General features: G+C 46.6%; 12 non-coding genes across 12 annotated transcripts; all 12 read right to left on the bottom strand.

The window, feature by feature from the left end:
* Positions 1 to 1537: 1537 nt before the first annotated feature.
* LOC134953597 (U1 spliceosomal RNA) lies at positions 1538 to 1700 on the bottom strand. Its single transcript, XR_010185670.1, has one exon. It is a non-coding gene; the product is annotated as a U1 spliceosomal RNA (small nuclear RNA).
* Positions 1701 to 1852: 152 nt separating this feature from the next.
* LOC134951292 (U1 spliceosomal RNA) lies at positions 1853 to 2016 on the bottom strand. Its single transcript, XR_010184059.1, has one exon. It is a non-coding gene; the product is annotated as a U1 spliceosomal RNA (small nuclear RNA).
* Positions 2017 to 2687: 671 nt separating this feature from the next.
* On the bottom strand, positions 2688 to 2850 carry LOC134953222 (U1 spliceosomal RNA). Its single transcript, XR_010185498.1, has one exon. It is a non-coding gene; the product is annotated as a U1 spliceosomal RNA (small nuclear RNA).
* Positions 2851 to 3002: 152 nt separating this feature from the next.
* On the bottom strand, positions 3003 to 3166 carry LOC134951766 (U1 spliceosomal RNA). The gene has a single exon (XR_010184446.1). It is a non-coding gene; the product is annotated as a U1 spliceosomal RNA (small nuclear RNA).
* Positions 3167 to 3837: 671 nt separating this feature from the next.
* Positions 3838 to 4000, bottom strand: LOC134952981 (U1 spliceosomal RNA). The gene has a single exon (XR_010185335.1). It is a non-coding gene; the product is annotated as a U1 spliceosomal RNA (small nuclear RNA).
* Positions 4001 to 4152: 152 nt separating this feature from the next.
* LOC134950810 (U1 spliceosomal RNA) lies at positions 4153 to 4316 on the bottom strand. Its single transcript, XR_010183664.1, has one exon. It is a non-coding gene; the product is annotated as a U1 spliceosomal RNA (small nuclear RNA).
* A 670-nt stretch (positions 4317 to 4986) lies between these two features.
* LOC134952841 (U1 spliceosomal RNA) lies at positions 4987 to 5149 on the bottom strand. Its single transcript, XR_010185230.1, has one exon. It is a non-coding gene; the product is annotated as a U1 spliceosomal RNA (small nuclear RNA).
* Positions 5150 to 5301: 152 nt separating this feature from the next.
* On the bottom strand, positions 5302 to 5465 carry LOC134951194 (U1 spliceosomal RNA). Its single transcript, XR_010183980.1, has one exon. It is a non-coding gene; the product is annotated as a U1 spliceosomal RNA (small nuclear RNA).
* A 661-nt stretch (positions 5466 to 6126) lies between these two features.
* LOC134952596 (U1 spliceosomal RNA) lies at positions 6127 to 6289 on the bottom strand. Its single transcript, XR_010185086.1, has one exon. It is a non-coding gene; the product is annotated as a U1 spliceosomal RNA (small nuclear RNA).
* A 152-nt stretch (positions 6290 to 6441) lies between these two features.
* Positions 6442 to 6605, bottom strand: LOC134950780 (U1 spliceosomal RNA). Its single transcript, XR_010183639.1, has one exon. It is a non-coding gene; the product is annotated as a U1 spliceosomal RNA (small nuclear RNA).
* A 670-nt stretch (positions 6606 to 7275) lies between these two features.
* On the bottom strand, positions 7276 to 7438 carry LOC134952595 (U1 spliceosomal RNA). Its single transcript, XR_010185085.1, has one exon. It is a non-coding gene; the product is annotated as a U1 spliceosomal RNA (small nuclear RNA).
* Positions 7439 to 7590: 152 nt separating this feature from the next.
* On the bottom strand, positions 7591 to 7754 carry LOC134951565 (U1 spliceosomal RNA). Its single transcript, XR_010184282.1, has one exon. It is a non-coding gene; the product is annotated as a U1 spliceosomal RNA (small nuclear RNA).
* Positions 7755 to 24504: the final 16750 nt, after the last annotated feature.

The raw sequence follows: 24504 nt of genomic DNA, 5'->3' as shown, positions 1-24504 counted from the left end.
TGGTGATTAAAAATAATAATAAAATAAGCAACAAGGTGGTTTAAAAAATAACAGAAAATATATAATCTATATACAGATTAACCTATAATCTTTCAATCAATACCTCATATCTATAATCACATATACATAATTCAGAGACTCAGCACTAAGGATCCCCATTTACTTATATAAAACCTTTTAGGGTAACATAAATCCATGCCACTACTAAAGCAGTTCTTGTGGCGCAGGGGAAACATCACCTGCACTCTATGCAGCTAGTCCCATGTTCGAATCCAACCTGCTCAGCTTAACATCCATATTATTTATTTACTTTTAATGGGATCATTCTATCAATTCATTTTTACCTTTAATTTTTGTTAATATTATTTCTATATTTCATTATTTTAACCCCTGGAATAATTACATTGCTGTTTAAACAACAAAAAGAATTGAAGAAAAAATAAATATTAAACAGACAATTTAAGGATTCGAAGATTTAAATATTTAAAGATTTTAAAATTTAAAACAGGGAGGGGGGGAGAGGGAGGGGGGCCTTTTGGGAGAAGGAGGGGAAAAAAATAAAAATAGAAAAAAAATATATATATATAGAACCAAGAGAAAGTGTAAAAAGAGGATGGAGGAAGAAATCTGATGTTCATCATTACTAGTGGATTTTACTAAGGAACATTAAAGGAATACACACAACAGGATTATACAGTTTCATCCTAAGAGGAAAGCTGTTTCCAAAATAGCTACTTCTAATAATTTTGTTTATTTATTAAACATACAATAAATGGATATTCAATAAATAATATATTAGGTAAATCAATAGATAAAATCTTCAGAGACTGCCAATGTTGTTCAGTTCGATGCTCTCATTCAGACCATCAGGTGTAAGGGTACCCAAAGAAAAAATCCAAAATGCCTCCCTTGTCAAGTAAAGGAGATTCAACTGAGGCAGCACAAGGGAACTCTCATCTGGGGACAACAACTGCAGGGAGAACACATATTTTCAGATGAACATGGGAGGGCAGAAGGCTGCCTAATACTGAAGCACCCCCAAACAACAAACCAAATGCAACAACTAGTACAAGCATTCCTGGGGGAAGGCCTGCAGCAGATGGATTTGCATATGGTGATGTCATCCAAGCAGTGGGTCAAAGTTGGCTTCAACCCTCGTCTGCATATGAAAAGAGAAAAGGGGCGTGCAGGGCATGGCGGCCTTTTGCGGCGCTTGGATGACCCCTAATTCGCATTAAACACCTCCACCCTACTTCGGTGTGGGGCTCATGTTGGCTATGCCCCAGCCCCTGAAGCAATCAAGCTGATTACTTGCAGCAGCTGGGCACTGTAATAGCTCCAGAGCTGCTCTGTAAGGCAACTAAAAGGGTGTGGGCCCTGCAGCACTACCTGTAGTTCGCATTGTGCGTTGGAAGGCACAAAGTAAGCAGACGGGAGAAGTCAAGATAGTGCGCAAGGGCATAGAAGGGAGTGGCTCAAGAAAAGAGAAGTGTAAACAGACAGCAAACTAGGCTGGAGAGAGACATGAGACAAAGAGATCTGAATTATACGAGAGCCGACCAGGGGAAACACAAATTATGCAGTCAAGTTTCCCACATTTGGGGAAATCGCAGGAGCAGCACACCCAGAGTGCAATTGGTGAGCCTTGCCCTGGGAGAAGCACCTTCATGATCATAGTATCTTACCTAGCAGGTAAGAAGGAGTTGGGCTAGAGCTGGGGAGGGTCGCTGCTCGGGCACCCCCCTGTCAAGTGAAGGAGATCCAACTGAGGCAGCACAAGGGAACTCTCGAAAGAAGAACAAGGCTAGAGGAAGATCTGAAACAAAGAAATCTGACTTTTACCAGAGCTGACCAGAGGAAAGCACAAACACAGTCCCCCACTACCACAAATAATGCTGTCAAGTTTACCACATTTGGGGAAATAACAGGGGTCAGCATACCCAGAATGCAATGAATGAACCTCACCCTGGGAGAACAATCTTCATGACCATGGTATCTCCTATGCAAAATAAGTATGATTTGGGATAGGGCTGGGGAGGGCCGCTGCTCAGGCACATCTCTGTCAAGTAAAGGAGATTCAACTGAGGCAGCACAAGGGAACTCTCATCTGGGGACAACAACTGCAGGAGGTACACATATTTTCAGATGAACATGGGAGGGCAGACGGCTGCCTAATACTGAAGCACCCCCAAACAACAAACCAAATGCAACAACTAGTGCAAGCATTCCTGGGGGAAGGCCTGCAGCAGATGGATTTGCATATGGTGATGTCATCCAAGCAGTGGGTCAAAGTTGGCTTCAACCCTCGTCTGCATATGAAAAGAGAAAATTGGCATGAAGGGCATGGCGGCCTTTTGCGGTGCTTGGATGACCCCTAGTTCGCATTAAACACCTCCACCCTCCTTCGGTGTGGGGCTCATGATGGCTATGCCCCAGCCCCTGAAGCATTCAAGCTGATTTCTTGCAGCAGCTGGGCACTGTAACAGCTCCAGAGCTGCTCTGTAAGGCAAGTAAAAGGGTGTGGGCCCTGCAGCACTACCTGTAGTTTGCATTGTGCGTTGGAAGGCACAAAGTAAGCAGACGGGAGAAGTCAGGATAGTGCGCAAGGGCATAGAAGAGAGCAACTCAAGAAAAGAGAAGTGGAAACAGACTGCAAATTAGGCTGGAGAGAGACCTGAGACAAAGAGATCTGAATTATACGAGAGCCGACCAGGTGAAACACAAATTATGCAGTCAAGTGTCCAACATTTGGGGAAACCGCAGGAGTTGCACACCCAGAGTGCAATGGGTGAGCCTTGCCCTGGGAGAAGCACCTTCATGATCATAGTATCTCACCTGGCAGGTAAGTAGGAGCTGGGCTAGAGCTGGGGAGGGTCGCTGCTCGGGCACCCCCCTGTCAAGTGAAGGAGATCCAACTGAGGCAGCACAAGAGAACTCTCGAAAGAAGAACAAGGCTAGAGGAAGATCTGAGACAAAGAAATCTGACTTTTACCAGAGCTGACCAGAGGAAAGCACAAACACAGTCCCTCACTACCACGAATAATGCAGTCCAGTTTCCCACATTTGGGGAAATCACAGGGGTCAGCATACCCAGAATGCAATGAATGAACCTCACCCTGGGAAAACAATCTTCATGACCATGGTATCTCCTATGCAAAATAAGTATGATTTGGGATAGAGCTGGGGAGGGCCGCTGCTCAGGCACATCTCTGTCAAGTTAAGGAGATTCAACTGAGGCAGCACAAGGGAACTCTCATCTGGGGACAACAACTGCAGGGAGAACACATATTTTCAGATGAACATGGGAGGGCAGAAGGCTGCCTAATACTGAAGCACCCCCAAACAACAAACCAAATGCAACAACTAGTGCAAGCATTCCTGGGGGAAGGCCTGCAGCAGATGGATTTGCATATGGTGATGTCATCCAAGCAGTGGGTCAAAGTTGGCTTCAACCCTCATCTGCATATGAATAGAGAAGAGGGGCGTGCAGGGCATGGCGGCCTTTTGCGGCACTTGGATGACCCCTAGTTCGCATTAAACACCTCCACCCTCCTTCGGTGTGGGGCTCATGTTGGCTATGCCCAAGCCCCTGAAGCATTCAAGCTGATTTCTTGCAGCAGCTGGGCACTGTAACAGCTCCAGAGCTGCTCTGTAAGGCAAGTAAAAGGGTGTGGGCCCTGCAGCACTACCTGTAGTTCGCATTCTGCGTTGGAAGGCAAAAAGTAAGCAGACGGGAGAAGTCAGGATAGTGCGCAAGGGCATAGAAGGGAGCGGCTCAAGAAAAGAGAAGTGGAAACAGACAGCAAACTAGGCTGGAGAGAGACCTGAGACAAAGACATCTGAATTATACGAGAGCCGACCAGGGGAAACACAAATTATGCAGTCAAGTTTCCCGCATTTGGGGAAATCACAGGGGCAGCACACCCAGAGTGCGATGGGTGAGCCTTGCCCTGGGAGAAGCACCTACATGATCATAGTATCTCACCTGGCAGGTAAGTAGGAGTTGGGCTAGAGCTGGGGAGGGTCGCTGCTCGGGCACCCCCCTGTCAAGTGAAGGAGATCCAACTGAGGCAGCACAAGGGAACTCTCGAAAGAAGAACAAGGCTAGAGGAAGATCTGAGACAAAGAAATCTGTCTTTTACCAGAGCTGACCAGAGGAAAGCACAAACACAGTCCCCCACTACCACAAATAATGCAGTCGAGTTTCCAACATTTGGGGAAATCACAGGGGTCAGCATACCCAGAATGCAATGAATGAACCTCACCCTGGGAGAACAATCTTCATGACCATGGTATCTCCTATGCAAAATAAGTATGATTTGGGATAGGGCTGGGGAGGGCCGCTGCTCAGGCACATCTCTGTCAAGTAAAGGAGATTCAACTGAGGCAGCACAAGGGAACTCTCATCTGGGGACAACAACTGCAGGGAGAACACATATTTTCAGATGAACATGGGAGGGCAGAAGGCTGCCTAATACTGAAGCACCCCCAAACAACAAACCAAATGCAACAACTAGTGCAAGCATTCCTGGGGAAGGCCTGCAGCAGATGGATTTGCATATGGTGATGTCATCCAAGCAGTGGGTCAAAGTTGGCTTCAACCCTCGTCTGCATATGAAAAGAAAAAAGGGATGTGCAGGGCATGGCGGCCTTTTGCGGCGCTTGGATGACCCCTAATTCGCATTAAACATCTCCACCCTCCTTCGGTGTGGGGCTCATGTTGGCTATGCCCCAGCCCCTGAAGCATTCAAGCTGATTTCTTGCAGCAGCTGGGCACTGTAACAGCTCCAGAGCTGCTCTGTAAAGCATGTAAAAGGGTGTGGGCCCTGCAGCACTACCTGTAGTTTGCATTGTGCGTTGGAAGGCACAAAGTAAGCAGACAGGAGAGGTCAGAATAGTGCGCAAGGGCATAGAAGGGAGCGGCTCAAGAAAAGAGAAGTGGAAACAGACAGCAAACTAGGCTGGAGAGAGACCTGAGACAAAGAGATCTGAATTATACGAGAGCCGACCAGGGGAAACTCAAATTATGCAGTCAAGTTTCCCACATTTGGGGAAATCACAGGGGCAGCACACCCAGAGTGCAATGGGTGAGCCTTGCCCTGGGAGAAGCACCTACATGATCATAGTATCTCACCTGGCAGGTAAGTAGGAGTTGGGCTAGAGCTGGGGAGGGTCGCTGCTCGGGCACCCCCCTGTCAAGTGAAGGAGATCCAACTGAGGCAGCACAAGGAAACTCTCGAAAGAAGAACAAGGCTAGAGGAAGATCTGAGACAAAGAAATCTGACTTTTACCAGAGCTGACCAGAGGAAAGCACAAACACAGTCCCTCACTACCACAAATAATGCAGTCCAGTTTCCCACATTAGGGGAAATCACAGGGGTCAGCATACCCAGAATGCAATGAATGAACCTCACCCTGGGAGAACAATCTTCATGACCATGGTATCTCCTATGCAAAATAAGTATGATTTGGGATAGGGCTGGGGAGGGCCGCTGCTCAGGCACATCTCTGTCAAGTAAAGGAGATTCAACTGAGGCAGCACAAGGGAACTCTCATCTGGGGACAACAACTGCAGGAGGTACACATATTTTCAGATGAACATGGGAGGGCAGACGGCTGCCTAATACTGAAGCACCCCCAAACAACAAACCAAATGCAACAACTAGTGCAAGCATTCCTGGGGGAAGGCCTGCAGCAGATGGATTTGCATATGGTGATGTCATCCAAGCAGTGGGTCAAAGTTGGCTTCAACCCTCGTCTGCATATGAAAAGAGAAAAGGGGCGTGCAGGGCATGGCGGCCTTTTGCGGCACTTGGATGACCCCTAGTTCGCATTAAACACCTCCACCCTCCTTCGGTGTGGGGCTATGCCCCAGCCCCTGAAGCATTCAAGCTGATTTCTTGCAGCAGCTGGGCACTGTAACAGCTCCAGAGCTGCTCTGTAAGGAAAGTAAAAGGGTGTGGGCCCTGCAGCACTACCTGTAGTTTGCATTGTGCGTTGGAAGGCACAAAGTAAGCAGACAGGAGAGGTCAGAATAGTGCGCAAGGGCATAGAAGGGAGCGGCTCAAGAAAAGAGAAGTGGAAACAGACAGCAAACTAGGCTGGAGAGAGACCTGAGACAAAGAGATCTGAATTATACGAGAGCCGACCAGGGGAAACACAAATTATGCAGTCAAGTGTCCCACATTTGGGGAAATCGCAGGAGCAGCACACCCAGAGTGCAATGGGTGAGCCTTGCCCTGGGAGAAGCACCTACATGATCATAGTATCTCACCTGGCAGGTAAGTAGGAGTTGGGCTAGAGCTGGGGAGGGTCGCTGCTCGGGCACCCCCCTGTCAAGTGAAGGAGATCCAACTGAGGCAGCACAAGGGAACTCTCAAAAGAAGAACAAGGCTAGAGGAAGAAATGAGACAAAGAAATCTGACTTTTACGAGAGCTGACCAGAGGAAAGCACAAACACAGTCCCCCACTACTACAAATAATGCAGTCAAGTTTCCCACATTTGGGGAAATCACAGGGGTCAGCATACCCAGAATGCAATGAATGAACCTCACCCTGGGAAAACAATCTTCATGACCATGGTATCTCCTATGCAAGATAAGTATGATTTGGGATAGGGCTGGAGAGGGCCGCTGCTCAGGCACATCTCTGTCAAGTAAAGGAGATTCAACTGAGGCAGCACAAGGGAACTCTCATCTGGGGACAACAACTGCAGGGAGAACACATATTTTCAGATGAACATGGGAGGGCAGAAGGCTGCCTAATACTGAAGCACCCCCAAACAACAAACCAAATGCAACAACTAGTGCAAGCATTCCTGGGGAAGGCCTGCAGCAGATGGATTTGCATATGGTGATGTCATCCAAGCAGTGGGTCAAGGTTGGCTTCAACCCTCGTCTGCATATGAAAAGAAAAAAGGGATGTGCAGGGCATGGCGGCCTTTTGCGGCGCTTGGATGACCCCTAATTCGCATTAAACATCTCCACCCTCCTTCGGTGTGGGGCTCATGTTGGCTATGCCCCAGCCCCTGAAGCATTCAAGCTGATTTCTTGCAGCAGCTGGGCACTGTAACAGCTCCAGAGCTGCTCTGTAAGGCAAGTAAAAGGGTGTGGGCCCTGCAGCACTACCTGTAGTTTGCATTGTGCGTTGGAAGGCACAAAGTAAGCAGACAGGAGAGGTCAGAATAGTGCGCAAGGGCATAGAAGGGAGCGGCTCAAGAAAAGAGAAGTGGAAACAGACAGCAAACTAGGCTGGAGAGAGACCTGAGACAAAGAGATCTGAATTATACGAGAGCCGACCAGGGGAAACACAAATTATGCAGTCAAGTGTCCCACATTTGGGGAAATCGCAGGAGCAGCACACCCAGAGTGCAATGGGTGAGCCTTGCCCTGGGAGAAGCACCTACATGATCATAGTATCTCACCTGGCAGGTAAGTAGGAGTTGGGCTATAGCTGGGGAGGGTCGCTGCTCGGGCACCCCCCTGTCAAGTGAAGTAGATCCAACTGAGGCAGCACAAGGGAACTCTCGAAAGAAGAACAAGGCTAGAGGAAGAAATGAGACAAAGAAATCTGACTTTTACGAGAGCTGACCAGAGGAAAGCACAAACACAGTCCCCCACTACTACAAATAATGCAGTCAAGTTTCCCACATTTGGGGAAATCACAGGGGTCAGCATACCCAGAATGCAATGAATGAACCTCACCCTGGGAAAACAATCTTCATGACCATGGTATCTCTTATGCAAGATAAGTATGATTTGGGACAGGGCTGGAGAGGGCCGCTGCTCAGGCACATCTCTGTCAAGTAAAGGAGATTCAACTGAGGCAGCACAAGGGAACTCTCATCTGGGGACAACAACTGCAGGGAGAACACATATTTTCAGATGAACATGGGAGGGCAGAAGGCTGCCTAATACTGAAGCACCCCCAAACAACAAACCAAATGCAACAACTAGTGCAAGCATTCCTGGGGGAAGGCCTGCAGCAGATTGATTTGCATATGGTAATGCCATCCAAGCAGTGGGTCAAAGTTGGCTTTAACCCTCGTCTGCATATGAAAAGAGAAAAAGGGCGTGCAGGGCATGGCGGCCTTTTGCGGCGCTTGGATGACCTCTAGTTCGCATTAAACACCTCCACCCTCCTTCGGTGTGGGGCTCATGTTGGCTATGCCCCAGCCCCTGAAGCATTCAAGCTGATTTCTTGCAGCAGCTGGGCACTGTAACAGCTCCAGAGCTGCTCTGTAAGGCAAGTAAAAGGGTGTGGGCCCTGCAGCACTACCTGTAGTTTGCATTGTGCATTGGAAGGCACAAAGTAAGCAGACGGGAGAAGTCAGGATAGTGCGCAAGGGCATAGAAGGGAGCGGCTCAAGAAAAGAAAAGTGGAAACAGACAGCAAACTAGGCTGGAGAGCTCTTCTGTCTATATTTTGCAAACCTGCTCTTGTCCTCTCCAGCTGCTCCATGTAGATTTGACGTCTGGAAAGGTGCATAACCCACTGACAAGCAGGCACACTCCTGCATGAGTTTTCTCTCTCACTAGCTGGATGATACACAATCATTTGCATGTGCTCCACCTCCGACACACCACCCACCCAACCACCCAGTGACCAGAGCCACCCACAAGCCAACTGGCTCCGTGATTTAATTTGCACAGTGTAGTCATCCAGGCAGCATGTCCTTCTCAATGGAAGGATCTCTGGTTCCATGGAATCTTCCACATTGGAATGCTGCGGAACAAAAATGATTTAAATATTCAGCTTGCTAGCATTCAATGTACCTGCGGCTTGGCTCTAGCACATGGGTCTTCATCCTGTGGCCCTCCAGCTGCTGTGAAACTACACATCCCAGCATGCCCTGCCACAGTTTTGCTATTAAGGTATGCTAAAACTGAGGCAGGGCATGCTGGGATGTGTAGTTCCACAGCAGCTGGAGGGTCGCAGGTTGAAGACCCATGTTCTAGCATGCCTGTTCTATGATGCATGTACCGTGATGTCACAATCAGCTTGGAATGGGGTGTCTAGCAGGCATTTGCTGACAGCCACTTGAGGGAGACACACATCAGGAGATGCAGCATATCGGAGGTCTTCGATGCCTTTCCAGCAAATGCACACCACCTGCTGCTGGTCTGGACACAAAACAATGCCCACAATCGAAGTCCCAAAATGCCCAACTACAGGATTCATGTAAGTAGTGAATTTAGGAATGAATTTAGAAGTAGGAAATTAAGTTAGTTCACAAGTACATTCAAATTCAGAACTAAAGTCTAGGTAGGCCTCACGTCCTGGCAGCCCCCAGCATTTAAAAATGCCTTGATTAGAGGTAGGGAATTAAATGGAGATAAGAAGTAGACGCAAAATAAGACTCCACAGAGCAGTTATCAGGTGTCTTTATCAATTGTTGCATTTAAAAAATCAAGCAATTAGGGAACACAATGTTGCAACAATGTAACCCTATTTGCAAAATAGTACTAAATAAGTTTGTCGATGTAAGACATTTGCAAAGGCGCATTTAAAACACGCTGGAAAATGCAACTGAATCTGTTTTTGGAGGCTAGAATAGGAAATGTGCATCGGTCCAACAAGAACTGAAAGCTCTTCTACCATCTTCCTTTTCTGAAAAGCCATTTAATATATGGTTCCCAGATAGGGGACATATCAGATATTGCCTTTCAAAAGCAGCAAATATCATACCACTTCTATTGCCATCAAAGATAAACATTGATTGTTTTCAGATATTGGATTGAAAAAGCAGTCTTTATTGACATAAAGGAGCAAAAAAACATACATAAACATTACACACATAAGTACTGTGTTGCAGCACAGATAAAACACAATACAAATGCTGTCGGTATAGTACAGTTCAAGAACTACAGCACAGGCCAGCCTACACTATAAATCATGAACTGCACTATACATTTAAACTATACAATAATACAACAGTTAATAAGGCTATGTGTGTGGAGTGTAAGAGGGTGAGGGAATCACAAGCCCGAAGCTTTATTGAAAGACAGACACATATAAAGGGAGGATTAATAAATACAAAGATATCCTTTACTATAGAATGTAGTCCAATCCGGTCTTTCAACTCTTCCACAACTGAAAAACGAATAGTGTTCCCAAGCCTTCCATCCTGGAATATCTTCAGTCTCTCGCCAATGAAGAAAACAATCCCTCCAGCAGACTCTTCAACCACAATACAAGATCACAGCCAAAAGTGCGAGAAGCAACTACACTTGGGTTTAACCAAAAATGGCTAAAACTTAGTGAAGGAAAGTGCAGTGCACCAAAACATAAGCTGACACAATCATGGAGAATGCGCCAGCATATATGCTCTTCTATCTATATTTTGCAAACCTGCTCTTGTCCCCTCCAGCTGCTCCATGTAGATTTGACGCCTGGCAAGGTGCATAACCCACTGACAAGCAGGCACACTCCTGCATGAGTTTTCACTCTCACTAGCTGGATGATACACATTCATTTGCATGTGCTCCACCTCCGACACACCACCCACCCAACCACCCAGTCACCAGAGCCACCCACAAGCCAACTGGCTCCGTGATTTAATTTGCACAGTGCAGTCATCCAGGCAGCATGTCCTTCTCAATGGAATAATCTCTGGTTCCATGGAATCTTCCGCATTGGAATGCTGCGGAACAAAAAGGATTTAAACATTCAGCTTGCTAGCATTCAATGTACCTGCGGCTTGGCTCTAGCACATGGGTCTTCATCCTGTGGCCCTCCAGCTGCTGTGAAACTACACATCCCAGCATGCCCTGCCACAGTTTTGCTATTAAGGTATGCTAAAACTGAGGCAGGGCATGCTGGTATATGTAGTTCCACAGCAGCTGGAGGGTCGCAGGTTGAAGACCCATATTCTAGCATGCCTGTTCTATGATGCATGTTCCGTGATGTCACAATCAGCTTGGAATGGGGTGTCTAGCATGCATTTGCTGACAGCCACTTGAGGGAGACACACATCAGGAGATGCAGCATATCGGAGGTCTTCGATGCCTTTCCAGCAAATGCACACCACCAGCTGCTGGTCTGGACACAAAACAATGCCCACAATTGAAGGCTCAAAATGCCCAACTACAGGATTCATGTAAGTAGTGAATTTAGGAATGAATTTAGAAGTAGGAAATTAAGTTAGTTCACAAGTACTTTCAAATTCAGATCTAAAGTCTAGGTAGGCCTCACGTCCTGGCAGCCCCCAGCATTTAAAAATGCCTTGATTAGAGGTAGGGAATTAAATGTAGATAAGAAGTAGACACAAAATAAGACTCCACAGAGCAATTATCAGGTGTCTTTATCAATTGTTGCATTTAAAAAAATCAAGCAATTAGGGAACACAATGTTGCGACAATGTAACCCTATTTGCAAAATAGTACTAAATAAGTTTGTCGATGTAAGACATTTGCAAAGGCGCATCCAAAACACGCTGGAAAATGCAACTGAATCTGTTTTTGGAGGTTAGAATAGATGCAGGATCAAGTAGCTCAATGGGTAGGGTATTTGATTAGAATTCAACAGGTTATAGGTTTGAATCCTGGGTATGATAGTTTGAGGTGTTATTTAATAAAGTATGTTTATATATTAGTCACACATGGCTTACTTGTACAAATGGCATGTCACCAGTTAGTGCTGACTGCTGATATGCCATTTGCACAAACACGCCATGTGTGACTGTATATGCATTTAAGGAGGGCACCCCGGCAATACCACAAACCATTGAGTGTCAAGTATACTAGATATATCTTCATATCTCATGTGCTTTCTCTGAGACCAATCTTGTTATGCCCCTTCCCCACAAGGCATGCGCCTTTTGTCCATATTGCAAAAATGGGGAGGGGGGGGGGGGCATATAATTATCTGTCACAGGGCACCAAAAATTCTAGTTATGGCTCTGGTATGCATTATGTAATCTGGCAGACCATATCTCCAACACTGGCTGGTTGGAATAGAAATCCGGTTATCTATGTGAGCAAATGACCATCAACGATTTACTCTCAAACACTAGAAAATGGACAAAAATGGTCCCCTAAACAAATTGGTTAAATTTTGGGTTTAACCAATTTGTGTAATGACCATTTTTGACCACTTTTCTAGTGTTTGGGAGCAAATGGTTAATTGACATTTGCTCCTATACATTACCAGATTTTCATTCCATCCATCCAGACTGGATAGATAGCCTGACAGATAATTGTGTAGTGTACGCCCAGGATAACTGTCAGTTGTGCTTTCTTTTATGACCGCACATAAATGGGTGGGCAGATCCAGAGCAAGCACTGCCCACTCATGCATAGTTGTCAACTGATGTGAAGTTCCAGGGGGCAATCTCAGTTATAAAGAAAAGTATCTGGAAATTGTCCCTAGTTTAAAAAAAAAATAAAAAAAAATTGATCAACTCCATTTATTTAGTATGATATCCCAGGTGATAGGATGCCGGCAGTCAGAACAACTATACCATACCCAGGATTCAAACCTATAACTACCATACCCAGGATTCAAACCTATAACCTGTTGAATTCTAATCAAACACCCTACCTATTGAGCTATTTGATCCTGCATAAAAATTGTGAACATTATATGAAGCTATTGGTACTTTGAAAAAAAAAGTATCAGCATTACAACGCAGCAGATCCATGCAGTTTGCAGCCACACACTACATGTATCTGCTCAGCCACAATGCTGATTATTTCTTCACAAAGTACAAGGTGAGCTCCAAACAGAATTCTCTAGCTTAAAATTATGCCAAACCTAGAAGTCGGGCCCCCCACCCTGGGATCCCCCAGAGGGAGGCCTGCACCGTCATGCGGCAGGCTTGTCCGTTTTGGAAGCAGGCTGATGGGCAGCCCAGGCTTGCTTCAGTCTGGGCTTGTCAGGTCTGGAAGCATGAGCTTGCTTTGGGTATGCCTGACCTTGGGTACGCTTTACCTTGAGGATGAAAGGGCCAAGGGAAAGTACTTTTAGCCTTCTGCGTGGTAGGAGTCATACTAGGTAGGCAAGCTGTTTTAGCAGTAGCCAGATCAGCTACAATCTTATTGAGGTCTTCTCCAAAGAGAGTGTCTCCCTTGAAAGGAAGCACCTCCAGGGTTTTCTTGAAATCCATATCCACCGACCAGGATCTCAACCAGCTGTATAAAGTATTACCTTGGAACTGGCTCTCCACTCCCCATTATCTGGTTATCATGGCTTCCTCCGCCAGTGTCCAGACTCGCTTGCTGAAGCTCGGCCACTTCTTCCTAGCAGCAGGCTCCTGGATCACTGGGCAGCAGAGGTGCTTGGGAGCCGGAAGGGGGCGGAGCAATCAGGCAGGCAGTTGCAGTGCTGCCCAGCTATCTGTGGTGTGAGAAGAAGCAGGGGCACCCCACCGCTGGCAGTGCTGCAGCTAGCGGTGGTGGCAGCGGCGAGGCTGCTGGGCTGGGTCTTTAAAAAGGTGGAAAGAAGGGTGTTACGGCATGGAATGTACAAACTGCGAGACCCTGCTGGTAGCGCCTTTGTCTATTTAGTAGGAAGGGCACGTAACAGCCGGAGGGCAATGGAGGAAGCCCCTTTAGGGCTGGAGCCCGGCGGCAACTGACTCCGTTGTCTCTGGCAGTTCCGCCCCTGCACTAGAGGAATGGTCAAGAACATGGCAACATTTAATGCCAAAAAATGCAAAATCATACACGTCTCAAAAATACAAAGGCTAACTATAATATTAAGGGCATTATAATGGCAAGAGGAAAGCTATCTAAGTATTACTATTTCAGGTGAGCAATGTAACAAAGCAATAGGAAAGGCAAGTCAGATGCTTGTTTGCATAGGTAAAGAACCAGTAGCAGAAAAAAGTAATACAGGTTGAGTATCCCATATCCAAATATTCCGAAATACGGAATATTCCGAAATACGGACTTTTTTGAGTGAGACTGAGATAGTGAAACCTTTGTTTTTTGATGGCTCAGTGTACACAAACTTTGTTTAATACTCAAAGTTATTAAAAATATTGTATTAAATGAACTTCAGACTGTGTGTATAAGGTGTATATGACACATAAATGAATTATGTGAATGTACACACACTTTGTTTAATGCACAAAGTTAAAAAAAATATTGGCTAAAATGACCTTCAGGCTGTGTGTATATGGTATATATGAAACATAAATGCATTCTGTGCTTAGATTTAGGTCCCATCACCATAATATCTCGTTATGATATGCAATTATTCCAAAATACAGAAAAATCCGATATCCAAAATTCCTCAGGTCCCAAGCATTTTGGATAAGGGATACTCAACCTGTAATGCCACTGTATAGGTCCTTGGTACAGCCACATTTAGAATCCTGTGTTCAGTTCCAGAAGACATATCTCAAGCGCCTTGAGTCCTGTTGGAGAAAGAGCACTATATAAATAAATAGTATCAAAATTTGTTTCACGGCACCCCTAGGCCAAAGTTTTCTTTATTGAGAAATTCAGAAAAAAATATAAAATTAAGTAAATTGTGTTTATAGCATGTCATCCTCAGGTTCAGTTATGTTGTGAGGGAATGGTTTTGCCAATTTAATAAAGTATAAATAATTTTAATTGGTCCTGGACCACCAAACTATGCTACCAGTGCAAGAACCCCAGTTTGGAAACTACTGCCATAAAATAAACCTTTTTACATGTAATACACCTTAGATCTCAGTTCCTAAAAGGTTTTAAACCCTTGCATACAGTAAACTACACATATTTAAAAATCCTACACCGGGCACAAGTGCTCACGGGCCAATTTCATGGCAGTCTCGGATAGGAGGGCATTGTGGATTCACCAAGGGAATGCTGATGCTGACTCCAAGAAGCCTCTTCAAGATCGCAGGAGCAGAGTCCTCTGCTTCTGCCAAATCCACTGCATGACACTGGGGCTCTCTTGCAGGAGCCCACACCAGTGGGGGGCACCAGGGGCGGAACTACTGGCAGGGCAGGCAGTGCATTGCACTGGGGCAACGCCGCACTCAAGGGCCCACAGCCGCCGGCATTACAATGAGTCACAATGACTCATTGTATCATGCCGCAGCCGCACACCAGCGCTCCCGTCGGGTCTGCGTCCTGCGACTCCCGCCGCCTGCCCGTCGTAACGAACAGATCAGGCCAGGGCACTACGGGCAGCAGCCGCAGCACCAGAGACGCTGCCGCCTCTGTAACACACGAAGAGGGAGGAGGGTCGCTTGGAGATGAGAGGAGCAGCGGCACGGGGGGGAGGAGGAGGAGGAGGGAGGTGAAGGAAGGAGCCGCAGAAGCGCTTTGTTACTGGTGGAGGCGCTGCTGCTGCTGCCCCTCTGCTTCACTATAGGCTGTCTTCCGAGAACAGCCTATAGTGAAGCAGAGGGGCAGCAGCAGCAGCGCCTCCACCAATAACACAGCGCTGCTGCGGCTCCCTCCTCCACCTCCCTTCTCCTCCTTCTCTACTGCCCGGGAATCGTCAAGCTGCACGAGGAGCCTGAGCCAGCAGAGAGGGTAAGTATAATTCTTCTTTCTTTCTTTCTTTCTTTCTTTCTTTCTTTCTTTCTTTCTTTCTTTCTTTCTTTCTTTCTTTCTTTCTTTCTTTCTTTCTTTCTTTCTTTCTTTCTTTCTTCTCTTTCTTTCTTGGGACTGCCTGCCGCTATGTGTAAAAAGGGGGAATCTGCCTGCCGCTATGTGTAAAAAGGGGGAATCTGCCTGCCGCTATGTGTAAAAAGGGGGAATCTGCCTGCCGCTATGTGTAAAAAGGGGGAATCTGCCTGCCGCTATGTGTAAAAAGGGGGAATCTGCCTGCCGCTTTTTGTGTAAAAAGGGGGAATCTGCCTGCAGCTATGTGTAAAAGGGGGGAATCTGCCTGCAGCTATGTGTTAAAAGGGGGAATCTGCCTGCAGCTATGTGTAAAAAGGGGGACTGCCTGCCGCAATGTGTAAAAAGGGGGAATCTGCCTGCCGCTATGTGTAAAAAGGGGGAATCTGCCTGCAGCTATGTGTAAAAAGGGGGACTGCCTGCCGCAATGTGTAAAAAGGGGGAATCTGCCTGCCGCAATGTGTAAAAAGGGGGAAGCTGCTTGCCGCAATGTGTAAAAAGGGGGAATCTGCTTGCCGCAATGTGTAACAAGGGGGAATCTGCCTGCCGTAATGTGTAACAAGGGAGATGCTGTCTGCCGTAATGTGTAACAAGGGCACGCTGTCTGCCATAATGTGTAACAAGGGCAAGCTGTCTGCTGTAATGTGTAACAAGGGCAAGCTGTCTGCTGTAATGTGTAAAAAGTGTACGATGTCTGCCATTATGTGTAACAAGGGCAGGCTGACTGCTGTTATGTGAAAAAAGTGTACGCTGTCTGCCGCTATGTTTAACAAGGGCAGGCTGTCTGCCATTATGTGTAAAAAGTGTACGCTGTCTGCCGCTATGTTTAACAAGGGCAGGCTGTCTGCCGTTATGTGAAAAAAATGTACGCTGTCTGCCGCTATGTGTAACAAGGGCACGCTGTCTGCCGTTGTGTAAAAAAGGGGGATGCTGTCTGCCGTAATGTGTAAAAAGGGGACGCTGTCTGCTGTAATGTGTAAAAAGAGGACGCTGTCTGCTGTAATGTGTAAAAAGAGGAATCTGTCCGCCGTAAGGTGTAAAAGGGTCTCTACCTGGTGTAGTGGTGCTACTGTGCGGCGTAATTTGAATAATGGAGACTACTGTGCACCGTTTTATGAATTGGTATTATTTTGTGGCCACACCCCTTAACCACGAAGCCACGCCACTATGTTTTTTTGCGCGCGCCTACGGCGCGCACTGCCCCTGTTTTGCCTGCAGGGGTGGGGCTCCAATGCCGTTTCTTGCACACACTGCTAAAATGTCTAGTTACGGCACTGTTGCTAGGTATCCACTTCCCTGAGCAGGCCCCCCTCACCAGATCCTCTCCAGGGGTGAGGGGGTGGACTTGGATGGGATGGGATGAAGGGGGGGGGCCCCAAGCCATTTTGTCGCACATGGGCCCACTGCTCGCTAGTTCCGCCACTGGGGGGCACGTCTAAAACTCTTCAGTCAGTTCTGGATTCATTCGGACCTGGACTCGTGGGTTTTGCAAATAGTGTCCCAAGGGTACAAACTGGGGTTTCAAGAAGTTCCCCCTCACCAATTGTTCAAATCAGCCTTAGTCAGCAGGGAGAAGGTTTTTATTCAAGCCTCTTCGTGGTCCCGAAGCCGGACGGCTCAGTCAGACCAATCTTAAATCTGAAATCCCTTAATTTCTACCTAAAGAAATTCAATTTCAAGATGGTATCTCTTAGGGTAGTGATCTCCAGTCCGGGGGATAAAGGAGATTTCATGGTTTTGGTAGACATAAAGGATGCCTACTTACATGTTCCCATTTAGCCACTGCATCAAGCTACCTGAGGTTTGCAATTCAGGATTGTCATTACCAATTTCAGACGTTGCCGTTTGGTCTGTCCACGGCTCCGAGGATTTTCACCAGGGTGATGGCGGAAATGATGGTTCTCCTTCGCAAGCAAGGAGTCACAATTATCCCGTACTTGGATGATCTCCTGATAAAGGACGCGATCCCGGTACCAGTTGGTGCAAAACATCTACTCTCCCTGACAGTTCTTTAACAACATGGTTGGCTCCTAAACTTGCCAAAATCGCAGTTGGTCCTAATGACGCGGTTGTTGTTTTTGGGAGTGATACTGGACACAGAAGAGGTTTTCTTCTAGTGGAATGGCTCTGGAGATCCAGAGTCTGGTCAAACAAATTCTGAAACCAGCAAGAGTGTTAATCCATCAATGCATTCGGTTGCTGGGGAAGATGGTTGCGGCCTACGAGGCCATTCAGTTTGGCAGGCTCCATGCCAGAGTGTTCCAGTGGGACCTGTTGGACAAGTGGTCCGGATCCCACCTACACATGCACCGGAGGATAATCCTGTCTTCCAAGACCAGAATCTCACTCCATTGGTGGCTGCACAGTTCTCACCACCTAGAGGGGCGATGGTTTGGGATCCAGGACGGGATCCTAGGGACCACGGATGCAACCCTCCGAGGCTGGGGAGCAGTCACACAGGGGGAAAACATCCAAGGAAGATGGTCAAGTCAGGAAAGTTGTCTCCACATAAATGTTCTGGAGTTAAGGGCCATTTAATAACTGCAGACACAGTACGCACTGGGACGGGTGCCCAGCATCCTCTACGGAATAAGAGAAAAGGATTTACCAGTAGGTATTAAAATCCTATTTTCTCTAACGTCCTAGAGGATGCTGGGGACTCCGTAAGGACCATGGGGATAGACGGGCTCCGCAGGAGACATGGGCACTTTAAGAAAGACTTTAGTTCTGGGTGTGCACTGGCTCCTCCCTCTATGCCCCTCCTCCAGACCTCAGTTTGATACTGTGCCCAGTGGAGACTGGGTGCTTTTCAGGAGCTCTCCTGAGCTTTCTGACAGAAAGTATTTTGTTAGGTTTTTAATTTTCAGGGAGCACTGCCGGCAACAGACTCCCTCATCGAGGGACTGAGGGGAGAGAAGCAGCCCTACTCTCTGAGTTGCAAGGTCCTGCTTCTTAGGCTACTGGACACCATTAGCTCCAGAGGGATTGGTACGCAGGATCTCACCCTCGCCGTCCGTCCCAGAGCCGCGCCGCCGTCCCCCTCGCAGAGCCGGAAGATAGAAGCCGGGTGAGTATGAGAAGAAAAGAAGACTTCAGAGGCGGCAGAAGACTTCATGATCTTCACTGAGGTAACGCACAGCACTGCAGCTGTGTGCCTTTGCTCCCATACACCTCACATACTCCGGTCACTGTAAGGGTGCAGGGCGCAGGGGGGGCGCCCTGGGCAGCAATATAAACCTCTTTCGCAAAAATATAACATATATACAGCTGGGCACTGTATAAATGTATGAGCCCCCACCAATTTTACAGTGTAAGCGGGACAGAAGCCCGCCTCCGAGGGGGCGGGGCTTCTCCCTCAGCACTCACCAGCGCCATTTTTTCTCCACAGCACCGCTGAGAGGAAGCTCCCCGGACTCTACCCTGCTTATACCACGTTAGACAAGAGGGTTGAAAAGAGGGGGGGGGGGGGCACATAATTTGCAAATTACATACAGCAGCACTACTGGGCAAACATTAAGTTACTGTTTTATTTCTGGGTTATATAGCGCTGGGGTGTGTGCTGGCATACTCCCTCTCTGTCTCTCCAAAGGGCCTTGTGGGGAAACTGTCTTCAGAAAAAGCATTCCCTGTGTGTGTGGTGTGTCGGTACACGTGTGTCGACATGTCTGAGGAAGAAGGCTATATTAGAGAGGAGCGGGAGCAAATGAATGTGGTTTCTCTGCCGACAGCTGATTGGATGGATATGTGGAATGTTTTAAATGCTAGTGTAAACTCATTGCACAAAAGATTAGACAAGGCAGAAGCTTTGGGACAGTCAGGGTCTCAACCCATGCCTGATCCTATGTTGCAGGGACTGTCAGGGTCTCATAAGCGCCCACTATCCCAGTTTGTTGACACAGATACCGACACGGATTCTGACTCCAGTGTCGATTACGATGATGCAAAGTTACAGCCAAAATTGGCAAAATCCATTCGATTTATGATTATGGCAATAAAAGATGTTTTGCACATCACAGAGTAACCCCCTGTCGCTGACAAGAGGGTACATATGTACAAGGGAAAGAAGCCTGAGGTAACCTTTCCCCCCTCACACGAGCTGAACGAGTTATGTAAAAAAGCTTGGAAATCTCCAGATAAAAGACTGCAGATTTCCAAAAGGAATCTTATGGCGTATCCTTTCCCATCAACGGATAGGTTACGATGGGAATCCTCCCCTAGGGTGGACAAAGCATTAACACGCTTATCCAAGAAGGTAGCCCTCCCGTCCCAGGATACGGCTACCCTCAAAGAGTGTGCTGACCGCAAACAGGAGATTACCCTGAAGTCCATTTATACACATTCAGGTACCTTACTCAGACCGGCAATTGCGTCGACCTGGGTGTGTAGTGCTGTAGCGGCATGGACAAATGCCTTATCTGAGGGGATGGATAGCCTAGACAAGGATACTATTTTATTGACCCTGGGGCATATAAGAGATGCTGTCCTATATATGTGTGTATGCAAACTACCGGTGGTGCTGCAGGGCCAACACCCTTTTACTTGTCTTGTAGAGCCCAGCTGCTGCAAGAAATCAGCTTGAATGCTTCAGGGGCTTGGGCATGGCCAACATGAGCCCCACACCGAAGGAGGGTGGGGGTGTTTAATGCAAACTTGGGGTTATCCAAGCGCCGCAAAAGACCGCCATGCCCCGCATGCCCCTTTTCTCTTTTCATATACAGATGAGGGTTCCAGCCAACTTTGGCCCACTGCTTGGATGACATCACTGAATGCAAATCCGTCTGCTGCAGACCTTCCCCCAGGAATGCTTGCAATAGTTGTTGCATATGGTTTAATGTCTGAGGGTGCTTCAGTATTAGGCAGCCTTCCGCCCTCCCATGTTCATCTGAAAAGATGTGGTCTCCCTGCAGTTGTTGTCCCCAGACGAGAGTTCCCTTGTGCTTCCTCAGTTAAATCTCCTTAACTTGACGAGGGTGTGCCCGAACAGCCGCCCTCCCCAGCCCTTTCCCAACACATACTTATCTTGCATATGAGATCTCTTGATCATGAAGATAGTTCTCACAGGTTGAGGTTCATCCTGGCCCCGCTCCCCGCTGGAGAGCGCTGATGGGGACAGCAGCGGGGCTTCAGCAGCAGGGTGAGTATGTGTGGCCAGAGACCTCCCTTCCCATGTGCAGGCCTGCAGAGTGTGCCGCGCAGGATGGGGCATGTGACACTCTCCCTCCCTGGGGCTCTTCCAGATGTAGCTCCTCAGCAGTATTTTTCCCGGGCTGCGCGGCGCTCTCCCCGACTGGCATCCGCCCTGGAACACTGCCTTCCTCAACGCAACATCAGCAGGGGGCCCGGGCCTCATCACCTTCCCAGGTCTTTCTCATGTATGTATCTTGTATGTGAGTGTGATATATGTATGAATCATATATGTTTGTGATATATATATATATATATATATATATATATGTATCTATCTATCTATCTATCTATCTATCTATCGTATGTGTGTGTATATATGTATCTATCATGTATGTATGTATGTATCTATCTTGTATGTATGTGTTCTATCTATCTATCTATCTATCTATCTATCTATCGTGTGTGTGATATATGTATGTATCTATCATGTATGTGTTATATGTATGTATCACACCTTCATCTATACATATACATACATACATACATACATACATACACACACCTATATCTGTACGTACACTGACATACACACACCAACATCTATACATAAACACGCTGACCCCTAAACGTACACCAACGTACCCACATGTGAATCTATACATACATGTGCTGACACCTGGACATACACTGATGTACCCACACCTAACATCTATACATACACATGCTAACAACTGGACGTATACAGACGTACCCACATTTGCATCCATGCATATATAGATGTAGGTGTGTGTACGTCAGTGTACGTCCAGGTGTCAACGCGTGTATGTATAGATGCAGGTGTGGGTACGTCTGTGTATGTCCAGGTGTCAGAATGTGTATGTATAGATGCAGGTGTGGGAACGTCAGTGTAGGTTCAGGTGTCAGCGCGTGTATGTATAGATGCAGGTGCTTGTATGTCCAGATGTCAGTGCATGTATGTATAGATGCAAGTGTGGGTACGTCGGTGTATGTCCATTTGTCAGCGCGTGTATATATAGATGCAGGTGCTTGAATGTTGGTGTATGTCCAGGTGTCAGCATGTGTATGTATAGATGCAGGTGTGGGAATGTTGGTGTATGTCCAGGTGTCAGGGCGTGTATGTATGGATATTAGGTGTGGGTACATCAGTGTATGTCCAGGTGTTAGCGCATGTATGTATAGATGCAGGATAATAATCGCACAGCGTGCCCCCCGCCAACCACAAACCTCCCCCACCCCCCTGTATGACATAAACACCGCTAATTCCACTTACACACAATAATTTCAGTTTGCGACCAGGAGCCGGCAATGTATGTGCACCCAAATGAAGCCACTGTACATGCCCTGCAGGCTGCTATGTACTGCACAGGTGCAACAAATTTAAATGCCCTATCTTTAAAATGGGGCATATTTTACTAAATTAAAAAAACCTGTAACTTTCTGTAAAACCTTAACCCCAAAAGGCACTACACTAACATCGGGGTGTAGAGTTGGATGTTGATCCAAGGCACCAACAGGCTAAAGCTTTGACTGTTCCCAGGATGCCTTGCACCGCCTCCTCTATAACCCTGCCCAGTGGCGTAACTAGACCTTTGTGGGCCCCATAGCAAAATTCTGAATGGGCCCACCAGCACTCAACAAGAATGAGTGGCGTTTGGGGTCAGAAAAGTAGAGGGGAAGGGGTCTGACAGAGTAGGGGGCAGGACATGAATGAATAGAAACTGAGGTGTCCATTATATAAAGAAATACAGTATGTGTGTCTGTGTGTATATCACACACACACATATAAGGGAAATTCAAATGCCCTCAATTATTGCGCCCATTACACTCTGGTTTAGGTGCACAAAGCACCTAAACCTGAATAAAGTAATGGGCGCGATCGTGAAAAGACACCGTTTGGTTGCCCAAATGGGTCTCTTTGCTCACATTTCAGCTTGTTTCCCCTGGGGGTAGCGAGCTGAAATAAACATGTCGCACCCGTTGGCAGCAACATTAGAATAGCTGCTGACGGGCACGATTGAGGGAGGAAAGGGACATTTGAATCCAGCCCATAGATGCAATGTGAATATGTAATTTGTACCTTCCTATCTTAAAATGTATATAGTAGTGTATACACTAGAGGTCTTTCCGAACCCCCTAATCCTAACATTGTAATTTGCTTTAGGGCGCACCTCCAATTAGTCTAGTGTTTCGTATTTTCACATTAAATACTTTCTTGCATTGGTTGGTTAAAGATTAGATCGTATATTTTTCTAGATATAGCTGTGCATAGTCTACAAGGCTACATGCTTCTCCCCTAACTAGAGATGTGCAGCGGGCATTTTTCGTGTTTCATGTTTTGGTTTTGGTTTCGGATCCGCAGTTGTGTTTTGGATACGGACGCGTTTTGGCAAAACCACCCTTTCGGGTTTTGGATTCGGGTGATTTTTTTTTAAAACCTCAAACAGCTAAAATCATAGAATTTGGGGGTAATTTTGATCCTATAGTATTAAGCTCAATAACCATAATTTCTACTCCTTTCCAGTCTATTCTGAACACCTCACACCTCCCAATATTATTTTTAGTCCTAAAATTTGCACCAAGGTCCCTGGATGACTAAGCTAAGCGACCCAAGTGGGCAGCACAAACACCTGGCCCATCTAGGAGTGGCACTGCAGTGTCAGACAGGATGGCACTTAAAAAAATAGCCCCAAACAGCATATGATGCAAAGATAAATAAAAAAAGAGGCGCAAGATGAAATTGTAGTGTGTCTCTCCTGCTCAGTGTCAGTTCTCAGTAGTATCCTCATCAGTGCTCAGTATCACTGCTCATTGTCTTGTGCTGCATTGTGGTGCTCAGTATACTAGAGTACATTACTAATAGTCTAGTGCTGCATCTGGCTGCTCAGTGTCAGTTCTAGTAATCTCATCAGTGCTCCGTATCACTGCTCATTGTCTTGTGGTGCTCAGTATACTACAGTACATTACTAATACTCCAGTGTCTTGTGCCGCATATGGCTGCTGTAGGGTGCTGTGGTAGTGTCCTGTCACTGTGCATATGTCATCATTCCAGTCACAGTGATATCTGGTATCTATCTAGTGGTATCTAATTCCAGACATTACCACCGTCTAATTCCAGATATATTACTGGCATATAATTCCACACATTAAAAAACGGAGAACAAAAAGGTGGAGGGTAAAATAGGGAAAGATCAAGATCCACTTCCACCTAGTGCTGAAGCTGCTGCCACTAGTCAAGGCAGAGACAATTCAATGCCATCAACATTATGTAATGATTATACGATACATTATATATCATATCATTGTATGGTTGTAAAATACAACTTAAAAACTTTAATGAATAAATACATAAAGTAGCTTTTATGTAACCTTTTTAAACCTATTAGCATAGACCGAATCTCATCGTGTGTATAGGCCTTTAGTTCAACAACAGCATGGGACCAGTTAGTGTGTTTTGACCACTGCACAGCACCTGGTGTTATATAGTAAGCACCACTATGGCATAGTATACAGCATTATGGGCCTGATATGAGTGTGACCAGCGGTGATGTGGAATGCAGTAGGAGGTGCTGTTTAGTAAGCACCACTTCTATATTCACCATGCAGTATATTGTGTGAATATAGAAGTGTTGGCTGTGTTATATATTAGAGTAATTATTGCAGCTCCCAGCTAAAATTGCAACAATGTAATTTAGTGACAAGCTGCAGAGATTAACCCTTTCTGTGGCTGCTGCACAACCTCTATTCATATCGCTGAATTCAATAAGGGAGATGTTCTCACCCCGCGAGCAAGCGCAGG

The sequence above is a fragment of the Pseudophryne corroboree genome, chromosome 8 (assembly GCF_028390025.1).
Source record: "Pseudophryne corroboree isolate aPseCor3 chromosome 8, aPseCor3.hap2, whole genome shotgun sequence".
In the NCBI taxonomy this organism is placed as follows: Eukaryota; Metazoa; Chordata; class Amphibia; order Anura; family Myobatrachidae; genus Pseudophryne; species Pseudophryne corroboree.
Note: the sequence above shows the minus strand (reverse complement) of the source record. Positions and strands in the feature narration are given on the sequence as shown.